The sequence below is a fragment of the Penaeus monodon genome, chromosome 12 (assembly GCF_015228065.2).
Source record: "Penaeus monodon isolate SGIC_2016 chromosome 12, NSTDA_Pmon_1, whole genome shotgun sequence".
NCBI lineage: Eukaryota > Metazoa > Arthropoda > Malacostraca > Decapoda > Penaeidae > Penaeus > Penaeus monodon.
The window spans coordinates 430,657-436,649 of record NC_051397.1 but is presented as its reverse complement, the minus strand read 5'-3'; the positions used below and the strand labels follow the sequence as shown (position 1 = coordinate 436,649).

The 5,993-nt window shown below is 27.2% G+C and overlaps 1 protein-coding gene across 1 annotated transcript in view; it reads left to right on the top strand.

Moving 5' to 3' along the window:
• LOC119579163 (serine/threonine-protein kinase D3-like) overlaps nt 1-5,993 on the top strand; it is a gene marked incomplete in the record, with an annotated part of 142,324 nt that overhangs the window by 109,009 nt on the left and 27,322 nt on the right.

Sequence of the window (5,993 nt, the reverse complement as noted above, 5' to 3'; positions counted from 1 at the left end):
CTCTCTCTCATTCTCACTCTGTCTGTATGTATCTTTATTTATCTATCTGTCTGTCTGTCTCTTCAGATGACCACTATACTAGTGATTTCATCCAGCAAACAGATGAAATTGCTGAGATCACCACATCATGTTTAAGGGTGGCCTATGCCAAGACCCTAAAGCCATGGTAAAGAGATATTAAGTTTGAGGCTTGGGTTTTATAATGAATTAAAGGAAATTATCCTTTGTAAGGCATTTTTCTCATTATTTTTAACATTTTTTTAATGGGAATTTTGTCCTCTCTTATTAGGTTTCAGTTGCATTGTGACATTATTTTTTCATTATATGAAATTCTTTGTGTGGAAATTCTATCCTTTCTTATTAAGATAATAGAAAACTACTATACTGTAAATTAAAAGTTAGTATTCATTTAATGGCTATTTTTATTTTCTATGCACATCAGCAAAGGTGGAGAGAACAGTTTGACACTTTTGTTTTCCTCCACCATGTTGCTGCTTTGTTGAGGCAGCATGAATGGAATGCAAGATGGGTGGCCACGCCCTTCTTCTTTTAGAACCATCTTCGGTTGACTTTTCAGTTGCAAGAGATTTGGATGTGTGTCTATTCTTCCTCTTCTTATAGTAAGGATGATGATGATAATAATGGTAGTCTTAATAATAATGATCATGATAGTAATACTGATGATGATAATGATAATGATAATTATTATTATCATTATTATTGATATTTTTATTATTGTTATTGTTTTTATTATTGTTATTGTTATAATTATTGTTATTATTATTATTTATTTTTTTTTTTTATTACTATTATTATTATTATTATTATTATTATTATTATTATTATTATTATTTATTATTATTATTATTATTATTATTATTATTATTATTATTATTATTATTATTATTATTATTATTATTATTATTATTATTTCTATTATCATTATCATTATTATCATGATCATCATCATCATATATTATTATAAGTATTATTATTATTATTTTATTTTTATTTTTATTTATATTATAATTGTTGTTGTTGTTATTGTTATTTTTGTTATTTTTCTTGTTAATCATTATAAGTGTTATTATTATTATTATCAGTATTATCATTATCATCACTGTTATTATTGTTGTTGCTGTTAATATTATTATTATTATTGTTGTTGTTATTATAATGATAATAATAATTATCATCTATTATTGTCATTGTCATCATCATCATCAGGCTTATTTCCGCTGACAAAAAACTGCCGTACGACACTAGAAACTGTCGCAAATTTCTTTTGTGACATTCCCTGGGCTGCACTCCACCCTTATTCCTAAGAATTGTACTGAAGTAAACGAATCTGATTTTATTTTTGAATAATATTAAATTATCAACCACTGTTTTACTGATATTACTTTAGGAAATAGCAGTATATACAAGTTCTTAATTATCAACATCTTAAAATTACAAATAAAACGATTTAGAACTACCAAAATCAGTTGAAAATGCGTGGACTCTAAGCACCTCCCATCATACTTTGTCCTTCATCTATCGACATCAGTTTTAGACATCACACTTCTTGAAATATTTTGAATATGTCACTTTGTTAATTGATATTAATTGCATTTAAAAGGATATATGAATTTATGCCTTCATATTCAATTATATGTACACAAGAAGTAAACTGATTATGCAGAACATAATATAATTTTCCGTAATATTCTTTTGACCATTCAAACACATTTTGTAAACAAAACATGACTCTGTTGGAGATGCTTCCCATATCTCATTCATAAAGGAACACTTTTGGGAGCCTGAATATGTCCAAGGCTAAAGCATAAATGATATAACAAAAACAGTTATGACTATTGTTACCTGTGCAAGACACTGAAATGTGTTAATTAAAAACCTAGGCATACGAAAGATAAACCTGAGTTTCGCTCTTTTTAGCCATGGCCTTATTAACCCAATGCTTACGGGGGAAAATTAATAAAAAATGGGGGAAAATGCTGTGCTCATTTTTTATATTTTTATGAAATGTCTCTGCACATAGATGGCTCTGCTAGTGCTTAGCTACAAAGGAGTCAATTAGTAGATCTTGTGCCCTTACCTGATTTCACCTTTCCTTGTATTGGCGGGAAAAACAAATTGTTTACTAGTGCTATGAATATCGATGTTGTTATTTTTATTGTAAACATTAGAATTAATATAATGTTATAAACATTAGTAACAGCAAAATAAGATAACATAAAATATTTTCGTAAATCAATGAAAAGGATGAACGAGCGAGACAGGCAATACTCGTAACTGGCTCATTGGTGACTTAGTACAAGTGTAGCCATCTATGTGTAAAAACAATTAAACAAGTAAACTCACAGTGGGCATGGCATGTACGTACATGCCATGCCCGTTGGCAAAGGGTTAATATGAAAGGATTTTCTCAACGATAGCAGTATAGATTTTCAAGATCAATATTTTGTTGCTAGAGCATAACAATCTAGTGAAGTGTTCACATTTTTTCCCATATTGCCTAAGTATTGAGAGATATTTCTTAGGGCCACATTATGGTCATAGATGTAGAATATCTTATATTATATCACATTACATATCCTCATAATAAATGGAAATTGAAAAGAAAACATGCATATGTACATTACATAAATATATATATATATATATATATATATATATATATATATATATATTATATATATATATATATACATATACATATACATATACATATACATCACACACACACACACACACACACATACACACACACACACACACACACACACACACACACACACACACACACACACACACACACACACACACACACACACACACACACACACATATATATATGTGTATATGTATATATGTATATATGTATATGTATATATGTATGTTATATGTATATATATATATATATTATATATATTATATATATATTATATATATATATATGTGTATATATGTACATATATATATGTATATATATATATGTATATGTATATATATATATGTATATGTATATATATATGTATATATATATATGTATATGTATATATATATATTGTATATATATATATGTATATGTATATATATGTGTGTATGTATATATATATATATATATATATATATATATATATATATATATAAACACACACAGGCGCAAATATATTTAGTCTAGTACTAGGTGCAATAATATCCTCATTAACATCCTCATCATTGCTGAGTAATACATCATAGAGTGCAGCATCAAATTGGAGCTTCGCATTTTCTTCGTTTCAAACCAGGTGGAGGCGCTCCGCACGCTCATCAGCAAGGTGCAGGAGTTTATATATGACTCCGCCCCCATAAATCATCATCATCATCATCATCATGATTGTTATTATTTTTATTATTATTATTATTATTATTATTACAAGTAGTAGTAGTAGTATTGTTATGATAATAATGATAATAATAATAATAATAATAATAATAATAATAATAATAATAATAATAATAATGATAATGACAATAATAATAATTCTTTTCTTTTTTCTTTTCTCTTCCTCAAGTACATCTTATTTGAAAATTTTATAAAACAAGAAACAAATAGGAAAAGGCTCAGTTTAGGTCTGTTGCAGAAATATTCTCAATGTCATCTATAAAAAAAAAACAGTTCTTTAAATGGGAAATACAGGTCCCAGTAATTAATGAAAATAAATCTTATAAATGATAATCTAGGCTATAATATTTCAAATTAAAAAGTATATATTTGGGTGTTATATATGTAAGAGTAAATGGATGCAAGGCTCGTTCATCTAGCACAGAAAATGTCAAAGGTCATTTTTACATTTGTATGTAATTCCTATTGCTTTATACTCTTTATTTGTTTATTCTGTAGTTTTTGTTCTGTAATTTGTCTTGTGACTATTTTTCCCATGTGTTGAGATATGATTTGGCAAAAACCCATCATTGATTGGAGCTGTGAATGCTAATGGCCAAAAAGAGGGGAAAACTGTGGACAATTCATTTTAGAATGTGAAAAAGGGTAGTGGGGAGGAAATCATATTTACGTGCATTCGTACCTTATTCGGTATATTTTATATACATATATATTTCTAAGTATATGGAAGCTCTACATTTATTTTGATGTCAGAGTTACTTACAAGGTATTTAAGCAGTCATTTTAAGATTTAGATTCTGTATTGTAGATGAACTGCACAATTTTTTGTAAAATTTATTAATTAATATTAATACTTTTTGATTGTTATTTATCATTATGAATTATTATTATTATTATTATTATTATTATTATTATTATTATTATTATTATTATTACTATTATTTTATCATTGATATCATTATTATTATTATCTTTAATATTATTGTTATTATTATTGTTGTTATTTTTGTTGTTGTTGTTGTTATTATTATTAATATAATGATTATGATTATAATGATAATGTTAATGTTAATGATGATTATGATTGTGATTTTAATAATAATGATAATAATTATAATGATTATGATGATTACTATTGTTGTCATTCTTTGATAATTATCAGCTGTTTTAGTTTAAAATGAAGCATCCCAACTCTACACTCACATGGAGTATGGTGTCATGAGTAACATGGAGGCGTTATGTGCAAACAAGTGAATGGATGAAACAGAAGCAGATATAATACAGATTAATGTTGTTGTTGTTTTATTATCATTATTATTATTTTATTATGTTGTTATTTTATTATTGGTATTATCATCATCATCATTTTAATCGTCATTACTGTTACTATTATTACATTAATTGTTATCAATATTATTGTTATTTTTATCATTACTACCATGATGATTAATATTGCCTTTACTTTGGATGGGGAGAAAGTTATTGCTTCTATTGTGACGGATATTGGTCAAGAAAAGCAATTTCTTCATGCCATTTGGAGATTTTTGTGCTGTTGTTTGACTACATGCCATTATTTGCATATTTATATTTTTCAGAAAATTATATTAATGTTATTCTTAGTGTTAGTGTCTTTGTTTTTTGTATTACTATCACTGTCATTAATTTTGTTACCATTTTTTTTTTTTTTTTTTTTTTTTTTTTTTTTTTTATCATTATTGATTGTTATTATTTATGTTATTGTTATTATTATTAGTATAAGTAGTAGTAGTAGTAGTAATAGTAATAGTAGTAGTAGTAATGGTCATAATACTATTGTTATTACTAATAATAATATTAGTAAGCTTATTTTTTTTAGGAACCTAGCATTCAACTACAGTGTGTAAATCTTGAAAAACTAGTTGAGTGTTTGCCGTGTTATTCTTACCATGAGTGCTACTGAGCTTTTAGTGCTGCAACTACTACTACCACCTCAACTGGTGATGCTGATGTTACTTTGAGATTACTGTTTCTGTTACTGCTAATGCTATTGTAGTACTTTAATGATATTACAAATCTGCTACTACTACTTCAGCTGCTGCTGTTGCTGCATCTTTTAGCTTGAGACCAGGGCTGTGCACATTGGGGGAGATGACCTTCATATTAAAAGTGCCCTTGTAGGCAGAATCAGGGAATGAAATGCAGTTTGCGAGGGGAGGGCCCATTTTCAACTAAACCTTTTCTTTCTTGAAGTTTGTGCACGTCACTTCTTAAGAATAAGCAATGATTTATCTTCACTGTTGGTAGCTACTGTTACTATTACTTTTATTACTTCCAATATCACTATTACTATATTACTAGTATTACCCCTCCTCCTCCTTCTCCTCCTCCTACTATTATTATTATGATTATTGCTGTTGTTGCTGTAGTTCATGGCAGTGAAGTGCTAATAGTTTGATTTTGATATTTTTACCATTTTCATTTTCATTATCGTTCATTATCAGATTTTGTCAGGTAAGGATCATCATTGTTCCAGAGAAAGTTGCTTTTTGTCATTATCTGGGCATTGTCTCTTGAAAGAGATGAGTGAAGACAATACCTTTTCCGATTTTTTTCTTTTTTTTTT